This window comes from Vipera berus (genome assembly GCF_964194415.1).
Source record: "Vipera berus genome assembly, chromosome: 3".
In the NCBI taxonomy this organism is placed as follows: Eukaryota; Metazoa; Chordata; class Lepidosauria; order Squamata; family Viperidae; genus Vipera; species Vipera berus.
Genome location: NC_138204.1, coordinates 148,056,383 through 148,082,001, shown reverse-complemented (window position 1 = coordinate 148,082,001; position 25,619 = coordinate 148,056,383). Strand labels below are relative to the sequence as shown.

Here is a 25,619-nt window from a genome sequence, read left to right as displayed (position 1 = left end):
CAGCACTATAAGCCTGGGGAACTCCACCGCCAACCCTGAGAGGGTGTCGAGCAGCTCGGGCAGAGCTGTTGCCACACAGCTGGGCGCCAGGTATGTTTGTGGCACTGCAAACATTAAGAGGACCTACACTGTGTAGATTACATAATATTTATTAGAATTATTATTTGTATTATTAGAAGTGCCATGTTTATTCACTGTTCAATTCTAGCTCCAGTTAACTCTTGTTTTATTAATAGAGATGGGGTGGGATTTATCATTTTACGAAGTTATGATTCTGCCAAATTTGAGAACCAGAATTATGCCAGACTTGATATCCAATACCTTGTGTACAGGGAACCTGAGCACAAGTAAGTACATTGTATGTGTGTGGTCAGTATTGGTAATATTTTATTTGGGAAATCCATATGTAAGTATGTTGCTCTCCCCAGAGCTGTATAGATTAGCTAGATATGAAAAGGTTTTCCTCTTTTATTTGAAGAAGTGACTGAATACTAACATACTGAACCAACTTGTATTATGGCTTAGTACGAAATCTGAACAAAATAAACCATGGTTACAAAACATGTACCAGGTTTTGTAATAATGCAACTTTTTGGAGGGCACTTTAGTCTTGGTTTCACTTTTGACTGTGCTGATACCTTGTAGCCCAGACATGTCCAACAAAAGGCCTGGGGGCCGGATCCGGCCCGCGAAGTGGTTTCATGTGGCCCGCGAAGCCATCCTGGAAACAGTGAGGGAACAGCCCCTGCTGCCTTGGCCCTGGCCCAGAGACCCTCAGATCTGTGCCACTCCTGCCCAGGCCCCCATAGGCACCCTTGATGCGAACAATGTAGAGCTGGCCATGCCCACCCAGTAGGCCATACGCACTCTAGCCACGCCCACCCAGGCCACACCCACCCAGCCCCTTGAGGGCAACCGCAATGCTGATCCGGCCCTCAATGAAATTGAGTTTGACACCCCTGTTGTAGCCTATAAACATGTTCTTAGAGGAAAAGTCAAGTCAGAGTTCTGCTTTAGCGTAGTTGGTCTCATCTATTAGAACCATGACACAAGGCTTGTAAAATCCATTGCCTGTCCCTTCCCTTTCCATCAGTAGCGAGATTAGATGACCTGGAGGGAGATCAGCTACTTGGTCACTTCAGGCCAATACAGGCATGTTTCTGCCTTTCTGATTCCCAGATCACTTGCTTCTTCACCACATTCTCTATGTCTCTCTAAAGGAATAGAGCTCAGCCTGGTATATTATATTCCAGACACAGTGGTGTTTGTATCAGCTCTGTGCTTAACAATGCATAGCATTAAAATCCTTTCATATCAAAGTATTCAAAATTCTTTTAACATTATAGGGAATCTAGAGCAGGTTTACTACAAAATTCCTTTTTACATTCATTCTGGGAAGCATAGAGGGAATGAGCAATGAGCAGGTGGCAATTTTGGGTAGGAGGATCTTTGTGCAATTATAAGACTCCTTGAAGTCACCTATGTGTGAGCTGGATGGTTATATAAATTTATTTACTAAACAACTATGTTGTGTTGATTCATAGACCTATACTCAGTCATTCATGTCCTGTATGGATTACTGTAATTTGCTCTGCATGAAGTTACTCCTGTAGAACGTCTGGAAGCTTCAACTGGTACAAAATTCAGTGGTACAGACAGTGATGTAGATCACCACACATTACACTTCTGTTTCCCAAGCTACCAGTTTCCTTCTAGGTCTGACTGATGGTGCTGGTAAATGAACTGTAAAGTTTTACATGGCATGGAGCTGGGATATGTGAGAGATCGCCAATGGGATGGGTAGATGTGATTTCATAATACACAGAAAGGTCATGTTGGCCATCCACTAAGATATGATATCTGACAGGACACAGGAGGAAATCTTTTCTGCTGTGGCACCCATCTTTTGGAACCTCATTTGCACTGAGATAAAGATTGGATCCAGGACTTCCGGTTTGTCACGCAGCCGCTATGGATGGCTGGGAGACTTGCTCTCTCTCCCCTGTCCAGTTTCGCATCGCTGGGGGTCCCTGAAAAGGGCCGAAAGTCACCCCGAAGAGGCAACCAGCAAGGAGGGGTGCTTGCTGGATCGCAGGAGAGTTGCAACTCTCCCGTTAGATCTGGCGATCCCTCCAAATTGGCGGATGAAAGGACCGGCCATTATGGCTCGTCCCTAGGCTGTGAACAGCCGAAGTCACATTTTCCACCAGGCAACTCTTAAAGCAGCGCGGAAGACACTGTGTGAGATCTACCTTTTTTATACCCTAATTACTTTCTGTGCCTCCTTAAGCTGCTAAGCATTCTTCCCCCCTGCAGTGAGGGAAGGGGGAATTTAGCCCTCCCTCCAGAAAAAGCAGCGACTAAATACCCAGGGGCATTTTAAACGTTGAAAAAGTAACTAAATCCCAATTGGAACTTTATTTCTCAAAGCATGTGGACTGAAAGATTTTTTTATTTCTTATTTTTTATTGTCTACTTCTGTTGGAAATCTGGATTCTTTCTTATGAAAAAAAAGAGAAAAACTGAAAAGATTTAAGACAACTTTGGGACTCAAAGGGAAACTTTAAAAGGGGCTTGGCTGACTGCCCAGGGAAATAGATAAGATACCTAACCTTGAGAACTTTGAAATAACAGCTGTGAAAGGCTTTGTGTTCCCTACCTAGAAAAAGAAATCTCTCTCTTGGATTTTCTAAGTGTAAAGCCTTTAGCTTAAAATACCAATATGGAAGAAGGCCAGGAACAAAATTTCTTTATAGATGAAGATCAACAAACTCGCTATGCTGAAAACACTAATCCAAACTCTTACCACTACTAATGAAATACTAAGAGGCTATGTGAAGGAACAAGAAGACAGCCCAGATATGAAAGCCCAAACTTTGACCACAACTAAAGAACCATCTATACAAAATACAATAGAAAAAATGAAACTTTCAAATACTATGACAGAAGAATCTACAATTCAACAAATATTGATATTTGAAAATCCAGAAAAGATATCGATAACTTGGAAAAAGGAAAAGGTTTCTTATACAACACAGAAGGAACTAGAGGATCTAGAAAAAGAACAGTTGGATGAGAAGACAAACAATTCAGAACAACCACGTTGATATGGAAGAATAGACGACCCACTAGACCTACAAATCCTCTCAAAAAAAGGGTGACCAGATGGTTTTGCCAACATCAGTTAAAATACATGATATTACAAGGAGATTGGTTCAATGACCCAAAAACAAGGACATGGAAGATGATTTGGCAAAGGAAAGAAGCCAGAATAAGAGTCAAGAAGAATGGAGTTTTGACCATCTTATTGAAATCTAAAACAGAATGTACTTAAATAGATAAGATGTGCATGTTGAACACAAGACATTGTTATGAACTGAGATAAAGAAAAAATTTTGGTCATTAAAATTTAACAGTATAAATACTAATAGCTAATTTGAATATTGATTTGTGCATAAAGGTCATGTAAAGGTGAATAACGTAGATAGGCTAAAAACGTATTGTTGAAAGCAAATAGGTCTATATGGACCATTAAAAACAAAAATCATCAGTTTAAGCAAGAGATAGCAGATACAAAGAGGAAGAGAGGAAGTATTAAATACTGAAATAAAAATGAAATTTTGATTACTACTTAAAAAACAAAACTGAAAATTAGCAAAAAGGAAGGATATATTGTATCCTCAATTTGTTGACATAGAGGGTGAGAACTTAAGTAAATGGGATGTGTATTTTGAATATTAGATTTTGTGAGGAATGGTGATAGATGAATTGGGAGTATATTAAAAAAATTGGGAATGATAAATCTCAAATGTTAAATCTAAATGTTAGTGGAAATTAAAATTGAAAAATTTATTAGGTCATTGTCTAAAAGATTGTATGTTAAAACAACTAGAATATGCGTAAACTAAAAACTATGGATATATGTAAGAAAGTTATTTTTATGTGATTGATAGGATAAAACTTTAAATTCACAAATAGTACATATGAAGGGAAAAAGAGAGGAAATGTTTATGGTAGCAATCTGAAATCTCTACTAATGATATTTGTATGTAATTGAATTACTACTACCCAGCCACCATGTTGCTTTTCAAATATGTAAATGTAATATTAGAAAATCAATAAAATTTGTAAAAAAAAAAGATTGGATCCAACCTTGCTGGCCTTTTGGAAGGGCCTGAAAACAGCTCTGCCATCTGGCCTGGAGAACTCGTAACATGGAGTTGACGCCTGTGAAATGGCTGTGTTGCTAGGGAAATTATGTCACTCTCTTGTGGATTACAAGATAGCTCAGCATTACGAAGACAGCACAGCATTCCAAAAGCAGCACAGTGGTCAGGGAGGCAACTGTAGTAAATGTTCAATGAAGAGGCTGGCTTGAAACAAGCAAAGCGGTGGGGCACTTTTGCTTTGGCCATGGTAAGGTAAAGGTAAAGGTTCCCCCGCACATGTGTTCTAGTCGTTTCTGACTCTAGGGGCCGGTGCTCATCTCCGTTTCAAAGCCGAAGAGCCAGCACTTGTCCGAGGACATCTCCGTGGTCATGTGGCCGGCATGACTAGACGCCAAAGGTGCACGGAACGCTGTTACCTTCCCACCATAGTGGTCCCTATTTTTCTACTTGCATTTTTACGTGCTTTGCGCCCATGGTGCCTGGGCGCAAAAGGTAAAAGGGTGTGGGCAACCAACTTGGGAGAGAAGGTAGCTGAGCAAAAGAATGTTGGCACTTTCTGGGGCTTCATGGGTGCTAGGGCTTGGTGCCATGCTTTGTGGAGCCACGTGTAGGAAACTGGAGAAGTTGAAGAAGTTGGGTAACATAGTGACAATGGGCTCGAAAAGGAAAGAGCAAAAAGGCATCAAAGCACTTCTGTTCTGATTGTGGCAATTGGGTGTAAAACATTTAATTTAATTTAATTTAATTTAATTTAATAATATTTATATACCGCCCTTCTCCCTGAGGACTCAGGGCGGTTCACAGGGCAAAAGTCAAATACAAAGTACAAACATTAAAAAGAGATTAAATAATTGCCCAAGTTAAAACAATTAATACAATAATAAAACCCCAAAAATAAAATTAAGAATACAAAAAAATAAAAACCCCACCAATCCCCATCAGGCTAGGCCGGCTTGTACAAACAAAAACGTCTTGAGATCGCGACGAAAGGAGCGAAGATCGGGCGCCATCCGGAGCTCTACCGGCAACTGATTCCACAGCTCCGGAGCGCCCACAGAGAAGGATCTCCCCCTGGGCGCCACCAATCGACATTCTCTGATCGGTGGCACCCTGAGGAGGCCCTCTCTGTGGGAACGCACAGGGCGCAGGGAGCTTGATGCCGGCAGCAGATGTTCCCTAAGGTACTCCGGCCCCATGCCATGAAGGGCTTTGAACACCAGTACCAGTACCTTGAATCTCACCCGGAAGGCAACTGGCAACCAATGCAGCTCACGGAGCAAAGGTGTAACGTGGGAGTATCGGGAGACTCCCAACACAACTCTCGCGGCTGCATTCTGTACCAGTTGGAGCTTCCGGGTGGTCCTCAAGGGCAGCCCCATGTAGAGAGCGTTGCAGTAGTCCAGACGAGAGGCCACGAGCGCATGAGTGACCGTGCATAAATCATCCCGGCTAAGATAGGGCCGCAACTGGCGCACCAGGCGAACCTGGGCGAAAGCCCCCCTAGTCACAGCTCCTATATGGTCTTCCAAGGTGAGCCGTGAATCTAGGAGGACTCCCAAGTTGCGAGCCCTATCTACAGGGGGTAATAGTTCACCCCCCATAGCAAGAGGTGGAATGTCCGAATAGACCCGGGATGAAGATATGCAAAGCCACTCAGTCTTGTCGGGGTTGAGTTGAAGTCTGTTCCTCCCCATCCAGACCCGAACCGCCTCCAGGCAACGGGACATCACGTTGAGGGCATCACTGGGGTGGTTTGGGGTCGAAAAGAAAAGTTGGGTATCATCCGCGTACTGATGATACCCAACTCCAAAACCACGAATGATCTCACCCAGCGGTTTCATGTAGATGTTGAACAGGAGAGGCGAGAGGACCGACCCCTGAGGAACTCCACAAACGAGAGACCTCGCGGTCGACCTCTGCCCTCCTGCCAACACCGACTGCGAACGTCCCTGGAGATAGGAGGAGAACCACTGTAAGACTGTGCCTCCCACTCCCAGTCCCCTGAGACGCCGCAGCAAGATACCATGGTCGATGGTATCGAAAGCCGCCGAGAGGTCTAATAGGACTAGAACAGAGGAATATCCCCTGTCCCGAGCCCTCCAGAGATCATTCACCAGCGTGACCAATGCCGTCTCCGTGCTGTGCCCGGGCCTGAAACCCGATTGGTACGGGTCTAGATAATCCGCTTCATCCAGGACCAGAGGGAGCTGATGCGCCACCACACTCTCAACAACCTTCGCAAGAAAGCGAAGGTTGGAGACAGGACGAAAGTTGTTCAATACAGCTGGGTCCAAGGCAGGCTTCTTGAGGAGAGGCCTCACCACCGCCTCTTTCAAGACGGCGGGGAAGCTACCCTCACCCAAAGAAGCCGATATAACTGCCTGGAACCAGCTGCGTGTCCTCTCCCGGGCTGCATAGACCAGCCAGGAAGGGCACGGGTCCAGTAAACATGTGGTGGTGCTCAGCCTCCCCATGATCCTGTCCACTTCCTCCGGAGTCACAGAATCAAACTCATCCCAGGTGGTATCGACAAGACCGCCCGTGTCCTGATCGCCCGACTCTGCCCAGTCAGAGTCCAGACCGGTCCGAATCCGAGCGATTTTGTCCGACAGATGCTGGTTAAACTCCTCGGCACGACCCTGCAAGGGATCCTCCCTCACCTCCTGATTTAGGAGGGAGCGAGTCACCCTGAACAGGGCGGCCGGGCGATTACATGAAAGGCTGATGTGTTGACACGGGTGGGTGAAGTTTTCCAGGGTGTGGCAAGCGGCCCCAGAGCCACATGGTTCCAGGGCTGCTTGTTGCTTCACAAGGCAGGATGTGGAATAGCCAAAGGTCAAGGATTAGGAGGCAATAGGCCGATGGGGGGAGTTGTAGTCCGTCCCTTACCTGACTGGGAAAGACCATGCTCAAAATGGCTTGGATTGGGGTGAATAGCTACTTAATGATGACTCTTGGTTAAAGACTGCAACTGTGAAGGCAAGAATTTCCCATTATAAGTTCATGCAGCCACATCACATTTCGCTTTACAACTGTACCAGCTTAGGACAGCAGTACCTGTCCCAATTATGGATGTAAGTTGAAGATGGTCTGTAATCAGGAGTTTGTGAAAGGCAGAGCTATGTAGCTAATGGTCCCAGTGAGACACAAATAATAAACAAAGAATTCCCAAACCAAAAGCAGGGAGAAGGTAAATTGCAGTAATTATTAGAATTGGGAATAGGTTGTTAAAATGTTTTGACTGTAACAAAAATGTTGCATCACACTTTGCTTTTCATTGAAGGTACAGTACATTATGTTGTTGTTGTTAGTTGCGAAGTCGTGTCCGACCCATCGCGACCCTATGGACAATGTTCCTCCAGGCTTTCCTGTCCTCTACCATCTTCTGGAGTCCATTTAAGCTCACGCCTACTGCTTCAGTGACTCCATCCAGCCACCTCATTCTCTGTCGTCCCCTTCTTCTATTGCCCTCAATCTTTCCCAGCATTAGGCTCTTCTCCAGTGAGTCCTTCCTCCTCATTAGGTGGCCAAAGTATTTGAGTTTTAGCTTCAGGATCTGGCCTTCTAAAGAGCAGTCAGGGTTGATCTCCTCTAGGACTGACTGGTTTGATCACCTTGCGGTCCAAGGGACTCGCAGGAGTCTTCTCCAGCACCACAGCTCAAAGGCCTCAATTCTTTTGCGCTCAGCCTTTCTTATGGTCCAACTTTCACTGCCATACATTGCAACTGGGAAGACCATAGCCTTGACTATACGCAATGTGCTGTCTAGATTTGCCATGGCTTTCCTCCCGAGGAGCAAGCGTCTTTTAATTTCTTGACTACAGTCCCCATCTGCAGTGATCTTGGAGCCCAGGAAAATAAAATCTGTCACTATCTCCATTTCTTCCCCATCTATTTGCCAGGAATTGAGAGGGCCGGATGCCATGATCTTGGTTTTCTTAATGTTTAGTTTCAACCCAACTTTTGCACTCTCCTTCTTCACTCGCAACAAGAGACTCTTCAGTTCCTCTTCACTTTCTGCCATTAGAGTGGTATCATCTGCATATCTTAGGTTGTTGATATTTCTTCCAGCAATCTTAATTCCAACTTTTGACTCCTCTAGCCCTGCCTTTCTCATGATGTGCTCTGCATATAAGTTAAATAGGCAAGGCGACAGTATACAGCCTTGCCGGACACCTTTTCCAATTTGGAACCAATCAGTGGTTCCGTGTCCAGTTCTCACTGTTGCTTCTTGGCCCGCATATAGGTTTCTCAAGAGACAAATAAGATGTTCTGGTACTCCCATCTCTTTAAGAACTGCCACAGTTTGTTATGATCCACACAATCAAAGGCTTTAGCATAGTCAATGAAGCAGAAGTAGATGTTTTTCTGGAACTCTCTAGCTTTCTCCATGATCCAGCGTATGTTGGCTATTTGATCTCTACATTATATACATTATATACTCGGTTAAAGAAAGATTCCTTTAAAAAGATTTCTGTTCTGAAACAGAACTTACTGAAATATTCATAAAATATGAACATTTGGCTCATGTAGTTTTATGTACAGACTATTCAGTTTCACAAATACTTTGAGTATTGCCACAGGGAACAGAATTGTGCCTAATGGAAGAGGAAGGATTACTCTTACACATTTTCATACTCTAGTGCTCTATAGATATGATGCTAATAGCATTTGGAAATTATAACGTGAACACTCTTCAGAATTTATTTACACAAAGATATTTCCTGATGGTTGTAAAAAGTCCCAGCTAAGCGTGTTTGATGGCTTCTTGTTACGTTAAAAATTTACATAAAATCCACACAACTGCATTGTACACTGCACTATAACAAAAGTAATTCCCTGAGCTGTTATTTTTACTTTTGAAACATCAAAGCTCTCTTCTCAAAGAACCTGCCCAGATGGGACAAAGGTTCTCATTTAGATGAGATAGTTCTGTTTATAAAACATAGTTAATTACATAAATCACATAATACTGTTAAAATTTTTTGATCTTGTGGGGCTGCATTACTGTCTGTCAAGGACTTCATGCAGCCCATGGGCTGCAGGTTGGACATGCCTGATATAAACTGTTTGTTTAACATGCTTAACTGGACTGCTGAATAAACCCATGTTTTGCTTGAGTTTTTCAACCAAGTCTTTAATTAACTAGCAAGTATTGGTATCAACACAACTGTGGCTATTTATTTTCAGATACAAGTAGTCCTCGACTTACGACTGGTTGCTTAGTGACTGTTTGAAGTTACGATGGATCTTCCCAGGGCTACTTATAGCTCAGATTCAAAGTTCTGACGGCTACCCCACGCGATCTCAATTTGGCCGCTTGGCAGTTGATCCACATTTATGTCCATTTGCAATGTCCTGTGGTCATCTGATTGCAATGTATAAAACTGGCATTTACTTCTGTTTTAGGCAGAAAATGCCCATTGAAGACAATGGATTTGTTTAACGACCACTGTAAATAAGGTCATAAAATCAGGCATGCCTATGTGGAAACCTGCTTAAGAACCAGCATGACTTTCAACCAAATTCCGGGCTCAGTTTTGGTTGTAAGTCAAGGACCTGTATGTAAATGTAATGTATTGGAAACACCAAGGCAGAAACAGCCATTGGTCACACATCAACATATCAAGTTCTCAAGGAGAGTCCTATTCAGCTAACCCGGGGCCTTCAGTGTTTCTCCTAATTCGGTCTCCAACTTCTATTACATTCACAGCCAGGGAAGCATCTGTGGTTATTTTATTTGTGTGTGTGTGTGTGTGTGTGTGTGTGTGTGTGTGTGTGTGTGTGTGTTTCAAGCTCCCATGACATTTTAAGCCATGGTGACAGCATGCTGAATGAGAATAATGGGCATTTTAGAGCAAATAAATAGGAAATCAAATTGGAAAAAACTATATTTGGGCTTGTTTCAAACCATTGTAGTGATCAAATTGATCAAATTAGATTATTTGCCATTTATGTGGTTTTTGCCTGGTTAGTGCTGAAATATTGTTTTGATAACTTTTTAACCTTCTGATTGGCTTCCCTAAAGGAGTTCCAATTTAAGGTCCAAGTTTCATTTTATGGCTATAGGTGGAATGAGGATGACTGCACTCCTCTGCAGCAAGCACCAATGTTCAAAATAATTATTAACAGGAAAATAAGGAACACAATTATATATTTATTATATTACGCACGTATGCACACAAGCTGTTTAAGCTGTACAAGATGAAGAAACAGGAACCTGCTGATGTGGATTTCTTACTTTGATGAGCACTACCAAAACGTACCAGCAGATGGCAGAGTTTTACATCCAATGAAACTACATACCAATGCTCTAGTCTAGTTTATGCTGAGCATTTTTCTTGTAAATACAGCTCACTTTCATGACTCCCAAACAGAATCCTCCTTCTGGTAATCATTATATGGGGGAAAAATCACTTTTCCACACTTTTTTTTATTTTTCAATCAGGCAAGGCTTTGCTCAAAGGATTAGGAATCTTTTTTTTCCTTTTTACAATTGTGCTAATCATATTAACATAGTAATATTAATTTTCTATAAGGATGCAATTAAACCTTGACTGAAAGAAGGGTCCTGAGACTGAAGCTAAAGAAACGGAACAAGGGGAAAAAAATCTTTTACCCAAGCCTAACCTTTGACAGGCTGTGGGGTCAAGACCCAGAGATAAAGGGGGGAGGCAAAATGTGCTCAGAGTTATTTGCACAAGGAATTCTTTTCCCATTCCTTGCTGCTACATAGCTGTATTCTGAATATGCCGGATGATGAATGGAAAAATTTCCTTCTCCCTCAAAGAGACAGAAAAACCCCCTCTCTCGACAGAATTGGTCCCCAGTGCCCAAAAGATTGGGGGCTTCTGAGTTAGAAGATTGTTCTTTATTGACAGAACTGACATCTCTCTCCTGAGACTGGTGCTCAGCTTCCAACTGAATAGAATAGAATAGAATAGAACAGAACAGAACAGAACAGAACAGAACAGAACAGAACAGAACAGAATAGAGCTGGAAGGGACCTTGGAGGTCTTCTAGTCCAGCCCCCTGCTCAAGCCAGAGAACCTATACCATTTCAGAAAAGTGACTGTCTAGTCCAGGGGTAGGCAACCTCGGCTCTTTTATGACTCATGGACTTCAACTCCCAGAATTCCTGAGTCAGCTGACTCAGGAATTCTGGGAGTTGAAGTCCATGAGTCATAAAAGAGCCGAGGTTGCCTACCCCTGGTCTAGTCTCTTCTTAAAAACTTCCAGGGATGGAGCACCCACGATTTCTGAAGGCAAGCTGTTCCACTGTTTAATTGAATGAGCTATGTGTAAGGTGCTACGCTTTCAGGTTACACCTAGCAGGATGAACACAAACTAACTGGTAGCTTTTCAGGACTACTAGATCTAGACTGCAAAATCTGGAGGACGTGGACAAAAACTTTTTCCATCTATCTTTGCTGCCATCTTGTGGTCAAGCAGAGTTTTGTATCCCAGATCTAGTAGCCCTTTTTATCTGACTGCTGTTGTGTTTTATTAATGAGATAAGTCTCATTAATTTTAATAATTAAAAAAAATGAGCAATATCTCATTAGGCTGGATATCTGCAGAGATCTTTCTACTGAATCCACACAATGTGATATGAATGATCTTATTTTATTCTGCTTTGCATATATTTACCACAGCAGATTTTTTAAAAATAGCTTTCATGACTGTTTTCACTTCAAGGATCAATAGATCATCAGTAGGTCCTCAGCTTGTGAGATCACATTTTATCTTGCTATTTCCTTTTCTTGATATGAGAAGTATTAAAGTTTAATTCTCCCATTGTTGCTGCCCCCATCTTTTTCTTTTTGCTGAATTCCTCACCATTTTTGCTGCTCTTGCCTGGGGTTTAATTTACTGATAGGACAAAACCTTTTGGAACTGTGCTTAACATATTTTATTGATTGCAGACCCCTGTATGGTTTTAATTTACATTCCTGGCATTTTTAAAGCAGCCTTAACATGCTCTCAAATTCTTCTCCTTCCTTACAATTTCTGTCCTTCCTTGAAGGTGTGATCTAATCTTCCGGGCCTTTGTCGTCTCCCATTAAGTGATTGAAGGGGATGTGGGGGAAAGGCCTAATTTGGCAGTCCTTGTTAAAATGTTTGTTTATGTTGTTGATTTAAGCCACTGACAAGCAGCCCTGCCTGGCACCAAATGCTCCCAGCAGCTGAGAACGAAATTACTGATTTTCCACAGGCCCCATTCATGAAGTAGAAACCAATGCCCTTATTTGGCTATTTGGATTCCCCTTCCCCATCATTACCATCAGAGGATAAGAATTTTGCCCAGTGCTGTTTGTTGGGCAGCAAAGCTGATTTTTCCAACATTAGTTTGAGTGTGTGTACTTGAGATCTGTAGAGTTTGATGGAAATAATATAACAACTGTAGCAGTTATAAAAACTCACTTAGTCTAAAAGGATCACTCCAAATAAGCCTGCAAGACTAATTTGCACTATTTCACCACAAAATCGAAGTGACCGAGGAGGGGGATCAAAAAAGTCAAGGAGCCAGTGATAGCTGTGCAATCAAAATCTTACCCCGCTTTTTAATGTATGTCATTTGAGGGGTCAAAGCAATGTAGAATTCTGGGTAGACAGTGGACAACAGATGGGGCATACAAGTTTTAAACAGTAGAAACATTAGAAGCTTTGTGGAAAGATCAATGGCACAATGGAAGACCACAGTTACTGGTCAGTGGGGATAGACTGGGAGAGGTTAATAACAAGAGAATAATCTTTCAAGGAGACTCATTCTCACCACTACTGTTTATTAATGCATTGATTCCTCTGTCAACAATACTGAACAAGTCAGGCTGTGCCTATCAAAACATCAAAAAGATCTTCCAATCTATCCCACCTCCTTTATATGGACAATTTGGAACTGTATGGAAAAACACCATCTGAAATAGAATTGTTGCTCAACACTGTCCATAAATAAGGCCAAGGTATTCCAGGGGAGTTTGGATTGGTCAAATGTGCTCCCTTCATCATCAAGAGGGGAAAAATAGTGAAAACTGAAGGAATCAAGTTGTATGGAAATCTGGATGAAGATGACCACTACACATCTTCCTCAGGCTGACCTCATGAAGCACTGAAGTCAAGAAGTTAGATGCGAATATATCATGAGAGTAGAGAAGATTGTAAAAATTGAAACTCAGTGGAGGAATACTATCAAAGCTCTTAACACATGGGCATTTCCAGTCTTTAGATACACAGCTAGAATAGTGGGCTGAAGCAGAATTAAAAGCCTCGTATAGGAAGACCAGAAAAATATTACCAATGAATCATGCCCTTTTCCATTGGGAAAGCCATCACTACTGCCCTTCATCTGTACCATACGTGCATATAAATGTGCAATGACCAATACAGATGCAAGAACAGGTCTGCTATGCTTCTAAACTTTAATCCATGCCCGAAGTGCTTAGGATTTCAGCTTCCATCTGCCCCAGCAAGTATGGCCAATGGAAAAGGACTGTGGAAATCATAATTCAAAACATCTGGAGGCTTCATCCTGCCCACCTCTGCAAAGCATTTCTCTGAAAATAAATATCACGAAACCTAATGAGTCTTACTTCTGAATAAACATGTATAGAATTGCACTTCTAATCTCCAGTGGCCTTTCCTCTAACTGGTCGCCAAAAAGGACGGCAAAATTTACATAGTTCTAATCATGCCTAGTTCATATGAATCTGTTAATGCTCAAACGTGATGTCAGCTACAAACTCAGGTGGGATGCTTCAGAGAGATTAGATTTCTCTGAATTACAAGAACATCCCTTCTTTAAAAAAAAAAGCAGCAGACTTTTTAACACCATGTTTAATAGTTTAGATCAAGCATGTTTGGACTTTAGATGAATTACATTACCGTGGAGAGGTTTAGTATAACAAAACTCTGTGAACACTCAGTAGCATTTAATGACAGTTGCCACTGGTATATTGAACAGAGCCTAATCTGATAAATGTATAAGCCTTCAATATTCACATGGTGTCTTTGTTGCGGAAAATGAATTGGATGTAGTGCATTAGAAATTCATATAGAAAGGCTTGTGCAGAGAACTTACTACTACAATTTACTATGGCATATTTTATTATATATAAAATATAAAATATAATATATTTTATTATATTATATTTTATTTATTTTTATGTTGAATTTAAGGCAGTGAAAATATCTAATATTCCTTCGTCCGCCTATTTGCCTCACAACAGTAACCCAGTGAGGCGGATATATAATGTGAGTCACTAATACTTAAAGTATAACAGAAAAAAAATCCACAACATTTTTATTAATAGCTCAGGTTGCATTGAGAGACTTGGGGAACATGAGATAATATAAGTAAAGCTGAAAGGCATCATTCTAATTCATGATAACTTTTACTATGATTAATTGACTAAGCTACAGTTCGTTTTGTCCACACATTGTTTTAAAACTCAAAGCATAGATTATAACCTGCACACAACCCACATTATAACTTTGTCCAATATTTGAATGTAGTTATTGTGTCTGGCTATCGCAATTTATAGTTTAGAAATAAAGTGCTTGTTAACTTATTAGAACAGGTGTTCAGAAATTACTTACAAAGCTTGTCCTGCTAATATGAAATGAATAAGAGTTATTCCTGACAAGGAATTTCTTCATGGCTCTCTGAAAAGACTAAATTGAAGAAACAAACCTTATTTCCAAGGAAAAGAAAAGATCACTGGACTCTAGTACATGCCACACTTCATGGTGGAGCAGTGGGCTAATGCCTCCTTAAGTAACACCAGCTGCCTGCAATTAGTGCAGGTTCGCATCCCACCAGGCTCAAGGTTGACTCAGCCTTCCAGGTAGGTAAAATGAGGATCCAGATTGTTGGGGGCAATTAAGCTGACTTTGTAATAATGCCGCTTGGGGGGTGTATGAAAGCCCTGATAAGCAGGCATATACATAGAATGAAGGCTACTGCTAAGCTTGTAAGCCGCCCTGAGTCTTCGGAGGAGGGCGGGATATAAATGGAATTAAAATAAAATAAAAATGATCTTAAAAGGTAAAGGTAAAGGTTCCCCCGCACATGCGTGCTAGTCATTTCCGACTCTAGGGGCCAGTGCTCATCTCTGTTTCAAAGCTGAAGAGCCAGCACTTGTCCGAGGACGTCTTCGTGGTCATGTGGCCGGCATGACTAGACACCAAAGGTGCATGGAATGCTGTTACCTTCCCACCGTAGTGGTCCCTATTATTCTCCTTGCATTTTTATGTGCTTTTGAACTGCTAGGTCGGCAGAAGCTGGGACGAGTAACAGGCGCTCACTCTGTTACGCGGCACTCGTAATCTTAAGGACTATTAAAAAGATCATAGGAAACAGTTGAGTTTGTGTAACATAGATTGTATTAAGCAGTTGGTCATCCTCTTTACTCTAATATTCAATGGGTAAACTTCATTATAAGTAGTCCTTAATATATGACCGCAATTGAGCCCAGATTTTGCAGTCTAGATCTAGTAGCCCTGAAAAGCTATCAGCGCTCCATCACTGGAAGTTTTTAAGAAGAGACTAGACCAGGGGTAGGCAACCTTGGTTTTTTGATGACTTGTGGACTTCAACTCCCAGAATTCCTGAGCCAGCCATGCTGAGGGAAAAGGGAGAGGTTTCCAAGCTGAGCCTTGCTGACTCAGGAATTCTGGGAGTTGAAGTCCACAAGCCATAAAAGAGCCAAGGTTGCCTGCCCCTGTACTAGACAGTCACTTTTCTGAAATGGTATAGGTTCTCCTTGAGCAGGGGGCTGGACTAGAAGACCTCCAAGGTTCTATTCTATTCTATTCTATTCTATTCTATTCTATTCTATTCTATTCTATTCTATTCTATTCTATTCTATTCTATTCTATTCTATTCTATTCTATTCTTTCATTTCTACCTTCCCACTGCCTGGCAAACAGCTAATTTGGCTTGAGGGAAGGCTGTAATCTGTATCTATGATGGCTAAGTGATCTATTTTCTTTCACAGAGGTTGTGGACTCTGTGTAAGATCTGTTTCTCTTCTTTTCCAGATGTAATGTCCCAGAGCAGAGCTTTAGAAAAGTAGAAATTCTGAAGGTAAGCATTATCTTGAATAAAACCAGAGATATATTGAATTTGCTGTTTTAAATTACAGAGGGATAGGAATATTAAGTCTGTGTTGGCAGACATGAAAGAGTCTTGTAGCATATTAAATGCTACTTCAAGTTCTGATTCATGGAAGTTCAGGCTGTGATAAAATCAGTTAACCTTTAAGCAATCACAAAGACTGGTGAAAGAGTCTAAAAGCTTGACTACAGCAATAGTATAGACACCACCTAGGATCAAAAGAAGTTGGTATTGATTTTGGAAATGTGTTGGTGTTAATTAATGAAGTGCTGAGAAAGTGGTGCTGCTTACCACCTTAGCCAAAATAGCAAAGAATGATTTCACAGTTGGAGAGCTATCAAGTTATTAATCACTTTCAAACTGCTAATCAAAACTGTTGATCTTGATGGCAGAGTCAGTGGGTAATTCTCTGAACCAAATATACACATCTGGAGGGCACTTAGTTGGGAAAGATTGGCATATACGAACTTGACCAACCCCAAATACTATTTCTTTATCAACTTTATTTTATCATAAAAACCAATCCTGAAACAGGATTGGAGATGCCAGACAGTCTTTATTGTGTTTTCAGGGTATCTTGATAGCACTGCCTATTTGTGGCTTTATTACTACTCCTTGAGCAATGCAGGATAAATTTGGGTGGAGACAGTATTGAATGAACTTTTAAATATACGCATAAAGAACATCAATTCCCATTTCTCATCTTTTATCCTCTACTACTCTTTTCTTTCCCCTCTGCCCTATACAAAAGCTTAACACAGACAAACAGATACATAGTCATGCATGCACACCAGTCAGAATAAAGTATAAAATAAATGAAGAACAAAACGTACGTGTGTTTTTGTGTATACACATACACACAGAGAGAGAAAAAGAGAGAGAGAGATCATTCCTGAAGGGGCTTCCACATCTGAAGGAATCTTAAGAAACTTCCAAGTATCCAAAATTTATCTCCCTCTTCATTGTCATCTATGGAGAACCATGACTTTTCACCCACTTTTTGGCAGCTTAAAGAGAGAAAGACAAGAAATGTACAATAATGTCCATAGCAAAAGCAAGAACAAAAAGAATAAATCACAATCCTCTTCCTTTCAACTAACCATAGAAAGTGAAATATCCACTAACCATGGCAGCACTAATCCATTAATCAGGGAATGAGTAAACCACAAATGTAATGGTGTATGCATTATCTCTTTATTTTAGAGGAAATAAAAGAGGCTTTTGATCTCAGATTATGAGGAAAACTTTTCTCTTTACCACTCTGTCATTCTCTTAGTTCCTGGACCCATCTTATTGAAATAATATAAAGCAGAGGTGCAAAATAGGGTTTTGTCATAGATAAAAGAGTTAAGATGTGCCAAATCTCTTTTATCCCCACCCCCTCAAAAATCACAGTTCTACTAACTTTTAACTTGGAACATAAAGAATAGGTCTCACTATGCACATAAGATAAACTTACTTTTTGTTGTTGTTAGCTGCGAAGTCGTGTCTGACCCATCGCGACCCCATGGACAATGTTCCTCCAGGCCTTCCTGTCCTCTACCATCTTCTGGAGTCCATTTAAGCTCACGCCTACTGCTTCAGTGACTTCATCTAGCCACCTCATTCTTTGTCGTCCCATTCTTCTCTTGCCCTCAATCTTTCCCAGCATTAGGTTCTTCTCCAGTGAGTCCTTCCTTCTCATTAGGTGGCCAAAGTATTTGCGTTTCAGCTTCAGGATCTGGCCTTCTAAAGAGCAGTCAGGGTTGATCTCCTCTAGCACTGACCAATTTGATCGCCTTGCAGTCCAAGGGACTCACAGGAGTCTTCTCCAGCACCATAGTTCAAAGGCCTCACTTTTTAAAGAAAATGACCTGGAAATAACCAGGTTCTGCTATGGTGGAAACCGGATACTATGCCATTGACTTCAAGAGAATGAGGGAGAAATATATTCATTAAGATATTTGTAAATAAATTTAAAAGTATAAAGAGCTGTGGTGGCACAGTGGTTAGAATGCAGTATTGCAGGCTAATTCAGCCCAGAGTTTGATCTTGATCGGCTCAAGGTTGACTCAGCCTTCCACCCTTCCAAGGTCAGTAAAATGAGCAGCCAGATTGTTGGGGGCAATATGCTGACTCGGCAAACCACTTAGAGAGGGCTGTAAAGCACTGTGGGGGATAATATATAAGTCTTAAGTGCTGTTGCTATTGCTGTGTAAAATATATTCCAGATGGACTACCAGTGTGTGTGTGTGTGTGTGTGTGTGTGTGTGTGTATCTCGGAGTGGCAATATATATATCGGAGTGGGGAGATTGCATTTATATCATCAGCGTTTCTGCACTCTACTCATAGAGCGCGTCACCACTCTGTTTATTTCAACCGTATTCTTTCGAGTCGCTTCGCATTCGTTCCTATGGAGTGTGATTTTCTCTGAGTGTCTGCGGTCAGAAGAGGATTACTGTCAGTCCTATTAGCTATCACAAGCCGAGCAGCGCCACAAGCTGAGCAGCGCCATTACAACCAGTGTGGACGAAGTACACATGCATCGGACTCGACACACAAGCAGCCCACACGCACCATTTTAATATTTTTTGCCGCTGACCTGCTACACTCGACGGGGATTCAAGTCCACATGGACCAAACATCAAATTTTCAAAAGTTACTTTTAAAACTTGGAAAATCTGTCAAAAAAGGTGCTGGAACTCCATTTCAGTGCATTCTGTGACAAAAAAGCACTGTGTATATTAAATATCTATATAAAATAAATTACTGAGCAAACCCACAGTAAAGATATAATGAAGATTGCATTCTTTTTACACTTAAACCTTCTCAGGGCATTGCATAATTTTATGATGATGTAGTGAAAGGAAAGTAGTGGCCAGAGAACAGTCACCAGAGGAGTCAGGTGTGTGAATATTGTACAGTGAATTTTCCTAGGCTGCATGCTGTGTACCTTATAACAACGAAAACAAAAAAATAATGCTGTTTCTACAGGAAGTCCACTGTTACATTTAAAGGTAAAGGTTCCCCCGCACATGCGTGCTAGTCGTTTCCGACTCTAGGGGCCGGTGCTCATCTCCGTTTCAAAGCCGAAGAGCCAGCGCATGTCTGAGGACGTCTCCGTGGTCATGTGGCCGGCATGACTAGATGCCAAAGGCGCACGGAACGCTGTTACCTTCCCACCGTAGTGGTCCCTATTTTTCTACTTGCATTTTTTACGTGCTTTCGAACCGCTAGGTTGGCAGAAGCTGGGACGAGTAACAAATACCCAGCCTTATTCTGTTTGGAGTCCCATTTACTTCCCAATTAGCAGCATAAAACTGAAGTTTCAGGCATTTCTTTATAAATCATCTTCTTGCAATCAGTTTATTCTACATAATTTTACAGTTATGATCAGCTATGGTGTGTGGATGGGATTGTGATGCAAAATGTTAACAACTTCATATTAATTAAAACAGTCTTGTGTAAATAAAGCCTTATGTTGAAAATCAGAGAATATATTCTGTAAACAATCACCATATTTTATTGACTGAAAAGGATGAATGTTAATATCCTTTGTAAAAAAAAATCCCTTTTAATTTTGCTTTTTTCCTCATTGCTGTGTATATTCCTGCAAAACTGAAACAAGACCCTGTTTTAAAATCCAGCACCACTGGGTTTCTTCTCTAGTGATTGCAAAAGACCTTTGGTCCTATATGGCTTCATATATTCTAGGCCAACTCTGAGTTCACAATCTTTTAAAGTTAGCAGTTTGGTTTTTCAGGCAGACATTTGATTCCTGTCAGCTCTTTAATAATTGGATTAGGACTTGTTAAAAATGCAACGAGGTTGTACGATGCCTGTAGTATTTCCTATAGGCAGTCCAACTAAAAGTCATGCTGTCTGGCTGACTGCAGATCACAAAGCTGCAGTTTTGCAAAGCCTGGAAGAGTTTTACTAAAGATCTGGGCAGGTGTCATTAGACCTATTGTGTTCCAGGGACATCAAAGAGTAAACCTTTCTGGTCAATAGCTTTAGATTGCAGTATTTTTTTTAATTCCTGCCTTTGTCTTCTTTAAAATACTATATAGACCATACTGAGGTTTACTGAATTACAATAGAGGAAAAAGAAGGAGGAGGCTCCACTGTTCTCAAATGACATCATCAGAAAACCTGCCTGTGATTTCAAAATAATCAAAACCACACTTAACAATAGGTAAGGCAGACTTGGTTTTTCATATGTTTTCTGTTCAGTAATCTCTCATCCTCCAGATATTGTTGGATTCCATTGCCCATTACTAAAAACAGCATGGCCAACAGGTCACGGTTGATGGTAGATAGAGTCCATTAAAGGACAATGGACCTCAGCAATCCTATCCTTGGTCTAATTAAAAAAAACAGTGTAAGAAGGCATACACCATCCAATGTCGCCTATTGTGACTAATGTACTTCTTCAACTGAGGTCTTCCCCATCCAGACACCTATTCTTTCATTGTTATTGTAAATGATGCTACATCATGCTATAACTATATATTTGCAACCCAGTTGGAAAACAAAAATGGAAGTGAGTGGTACAGAGGAGAAAGTAAGGAATGAACGTGTTTTATTGGTGGCTGAGTAATTCATGCTTGTTTACAATCTTTGCTAGCAAGTATGAGATCTTATGTAAATTCCATATTCATTTGCCCAAGGAGAACAATCAAGGCTGAACATCTAGGTGAGATCCTTATCCATCTAGCAAAAGCTCTCTCTGTACCTTTCTTTTTCCCAAAATACAAGTAGCAGGTGGATAAAAAGAGAAATCTTTAGGAATGGAATGGAATGGAATGGAATGGAATGGAATGGAATGGAATGGATATTGGCCAAGAGAGATTGGACACACAAGGAATTTGTCTCCAGTGCATAAGCTCTCAGTGTACATACAAACAACAAAGTAACATAATAATCATAAGATACCAATAGGAGAAGGTAGTAGAAAATATGAGAAGGATAATAGTATTACAGCCATACTACATGGGTAAATATCCTTAGACATAAGACGGTATTGTGGTAATTAGGTATTTAACAAAGTGATTCTAAAAGAATTGTAGTGAAAGGCAAAAGTTTAAAAGTTTTGTGCTGGGTCTTAGTCTGCTGCTCTAAATTTGCTTAGTCGGATGCTCCAGCCCTCAAATTTATTTTATTTTTAGAAAGCATCCAGGGAATCATGTGAATCACTAAGACTTCATAGGTTCAACAGAAAAAATAATAATAATAATAATAATAATAATAATAATAATAATAATAATAATAATAATAGTAGTAGTAGTAGTAGTAGTAGTAGTAGTAGTAGTAGTAGTAGTTGGAAGGGACCTTGGAGGTAATGTAGTCCAACCCACTGCTTAGGCAGGAAACCCTATACCATTTCGGACAAATGGCTATCCAGTTGCTTCTTAAAAACTTCCAGTGTTGGAGCATTCACCGTTTCTGGAGGTAGGTTGTTCCACTGGTTAATTGTTCTAACTGTCAGGAAGTTTCTCCTTAGTTCTAGGTTGCTTCTCTCCTTGACTAGTTTCCATCCATTGCTTCCTGTCCTGCTTTCAGGTGCTTTGGAGAATAGCTTGACTGCCTCTTCTTTGTGGCAGCACCTGAGATATTGGAACACTGCTATCATGTCCCCCCTCAACCTTCTCTTCATTAAACTAGACATACCCAATTCCAGCATCCGTTCCTTATATTTAAATTTAGTCTCAAGCTGCAGCTTTAGACAGTTCTTCGTGACTTTTTTCCATTGATATGGTATTTTCCAACCTGAGGCTGTGCTGAGTGTGCTAAATTAGCCGACATGCTATATTCAGCACTTCCCCCCATCCTCTGCACTGGGATATGGCACAATCAACCACACAGAGCTGAGTTTTGATCCAAAGCTGTTCCTTAGCATTGCATGAGCTTCTTTCATCAAATTGGGAATTAAGGCATGATTATAATGTTTATTTTTAAGTTATCAGCTTCTAGCATTCTGGTTTCAATGCCACAATGCCAAGAGCTGGGAGGTTGCTTGCATTCTAGCCACAAATGTATGTAATCAGCTGGATCAAATACACACACAATCGGGTAGCTCTTCTGAACAACCTGCGCCATCAATCACTGCTTGCTTCAAAGAAACCTTTGCTGTGACCTCAATGGAGCACCTGTTCTCTTTCTGACGTGATGAAAAACGGTTGTTATATCAACAACCATATACTTCTGTGTACTATTTCCATCCCTGATAAATTCTTACCACATAAAACAGCTTGGCCTGTCAAACACTAATTGGAGAAAGGGATGGAAAGTTCCCAGCCCAACTGCTAATACAAGCTTTTGTTGTGTTCTGTCAACCTAATAAATTTTAGCACTTTCGTCTCCCTTTGAAATGATATTTAAAAATGCATCTTCCTTTCTTACAGCTCCAAGAAGAAATATTAAATACACTATGTACAGTCTTGGGCATGCACGGACGTACACGTTTACCAGCTAGGTTTTGGGACAGATGTTTTTCTGGCTGCAGCTGGGAATATTTCTCCTTGAAAATTACACTTTAGACCTTTTGCGTAGACCTTCCTTATATGCAGATTGATCTTTCTGATGGGCTGTGAAGTCTTCCCACCCCACAGGGTTTCAAGTATTTGAAGGGAGAAATTATATACGTGCAATTTCATTGTATTGTTATTGTTTGGGTCTCTTTTTGTCCCACCTGCTCTTTTAAGAACTGCTTCTACTGAAAGGTGCTTTTCAAAAAGCAACTGGACTTTCTTGGATTCCCCCCCCCCTTGAAAACATTTCACTGCTCATCCAAGAAGCTTCTTCATCTCTAGCTGAATGGTGGGGAGTGGGAAGGATTTAAATTCTTTAGCAGCCATCTGATCATTTGAAAATCAGTCATTAGCTTTCTGAGAGTCGTTGTGGCTACTTGGGGATTTATCTGTACCTTCAGGGTCACCTGAACCAGAGTGCAAATGGGTGTGGAACCTTCTAGGGACAGCTGAAAGGACTGTGTTGTAGACAGGAGATTGGTGGTGTCACATCCCTCCCCCTCTGAGGAAAGAGGGCCATTCAGTTTTAATATAGATGGCCTGTTTGACCCCTCCTTCATACCAGCGGTCCTCTCTGTCCAGAATGTGGACTTTGCTGTCTTCAAAAGAGTGACCTTTGTCTTTCAGATGCAGATGGACTGCTGAATCTTGTCCTGATGGGTTTGTTCTCCTGTGTTGTGCAGTGCCTTTGTGAAGAGGTTGTTTTATTTCTCCCGTGTGCAGATCTGCACATGTCCTGCATTGCATCGCATGTACCACATTGCTCAGGTTGTCTTAGTGTGTTTTATCCTTGGGGTGGACCAACTTCTTCTGCCTTAATGTATGCTTGGATTTAATTTTATTTTTATAACTGTCTGGACATTTGTAAATTTTATGATGAATGGCTGGGGGAACGAGAACAGGCAAAACAGAGCCTTGCTGGAGCAGTGGGCTAATGCCTCCTTAAGTAACACCAGCTGCCTGCAATTAGTGCAGGTTCGCATCCCACCAGGCTCAAGGTTGACTCAGCCTTCCATCCTTCCGAGGTAGGTAAAATGAGGACCCAGATTGTTGGGGGCAATTAAGCTGACTTTGTAATAATGCCGCTTGGGGTGTGTGTGTGAAAGCCCTAATAAGCAGGCATATACATAGAATGAAGGCTACTGCTAAGCTTGAAAGCCGCCCTGAGTCTTCGGAGAAGGGCGGGATATAAATGGAATTAAAATAAATAAAAAATAAATAAAAAAGGCAGAGAAACAGGCAACACATAGAGAGCAAATATATTAGAGTTTTTACTCCAACCAGTTTTGATATTACAGGGGATTTTGCCAAATGTTTTTAAGCATTGCTTTATAGGTCATTGTATGCAATCAAACCAAATCTATAGTCAACACAGACATGCACTGGACTGTCTGTTACATTTTTATGAGAATGTTGCTGCAAAACCATATGGAATGGACATATGTTACAAAAATAGTCTCCCTCTCTCTCTTCCTCTCTTTTAATATACACATTCATTCCACAAAGCTAGAATAACTGAATAAAGCTTGTCTTTAAATCAAGAACATATTTTCCCCCATTATTTTCAGGTAACACATACCAGGTAAAAAATAAGTCTGTTTTCTGTCTTGCGAATGCCAAAGGTTCCCTTATGAAAAACCAGTCTGATTATTTTTAGGTTCACACTGAGGTACACTGCCAGAAGATATCAGAGCTTTAGTTCTTTGTCTATAAGTCTTTCTTAAGCAATAGAAAATTATTATATAAAAAAGTTGGCAGGAGTTTCCCCCCCCCCAAAAAAGCTGTTGAGTGCAAGCATGTATCCGTTCTCAGAGTAAAGCCATAAACTAAACCAGATGATTTTTGTTTGTACCATCTGACCCTCAGAGAAATCCAGTTGGAGAGAAACAGAAGATAGGAATGGCTTTTTTGCAAGCACCATGGAAGGACCACACAGAAAGAGCTAGTTATGGATAAATGGTCACAATGTGAACAACTGGTAAAGTCGAAAAATCATTTGAGGTGCCTGAAAAACGCAGACACAAGCCTTTTATATTGACTCCATTAGTTTTGGTCTTTCTCACAAAATGGACATGCTCCAGGTCCCCTCAAGTGAAGCAACGTCACTTGGTAAGACCCAGGAAGCTGGCTTCTCTCTGGGATCTCCCCTATGGAAAAGATTCGAATGATGAGTCCTAACGGACTTTCAGCAGGCTCTTCTCCCAGGCAAGGGGCTGAGTTGTTCATGGAGCCTGTATGGGTGTTTCATCTTTTAATTTTAGTGCCATTTTTAAGGATGCCTCAACTATCATCAGTGGTCTTGGGTTGTTTACACTGTGTTTATTATTTTGTTGTTGTTATTGTTAACTGCCCAGAGGTATTTGCTGAAGATGGCCAGCCTTATACATTTGCTAAGGAAATCACTAAACCAGAACTGGGATTCCAAAGATTTTGCCGCTGGAAACTAAAATCAAGATATTACCCATTGCCTTACATGCCACATATAAAAGCTGAAGAGTTACCAATGGCAATGAGACAGTCCTCTATCGAGCATTTCTTTTGGGGTTCTGGACAGCGTAGCCATAGCCCATATGATGTATGTAGGAATGACTGCAGAATAACTCAGCTGGAAGGCTGCCGGTGTACCTACCTACCCACCTTAGCATCTGTCAGCTCATTATACTTTCGATGAGATTAGTTTGCGTGTTGTTTTTTTTCCTGATCTATTTCATTTACTGATTTAGTTTCATGTTACTATTTTATCATTTTGCCATTTCCCCACACAAGGGCCAGAGTAGCACAGAAAAGAAAGAAAAAAAACCCATAAAATATTCTGGTAAATTGGG

The 25,619-nt window shown here is 41.1% G+C and overlaps 1 long non-coding RNA gene across 1 annotated transcript; it reads left to right on the top strand.

Annotated features, from left to right (window-relative positions):
• The first annotated feature begins 236 nt into the window (after window positions 1-236).
• LOC308666517 lies at window positions 237-25,619 on the top strand. Its single transcript, XR_014026147.1, has 5 exons — window positions 237-347; window positions 16,209-16,254; window positions 20,335-20,459; window positions 23,422-23,562; window positions 24,661-25,619. It is a non-coding gene; the product is annotated as an uncharacterized lncRNA (long non-coding RNA).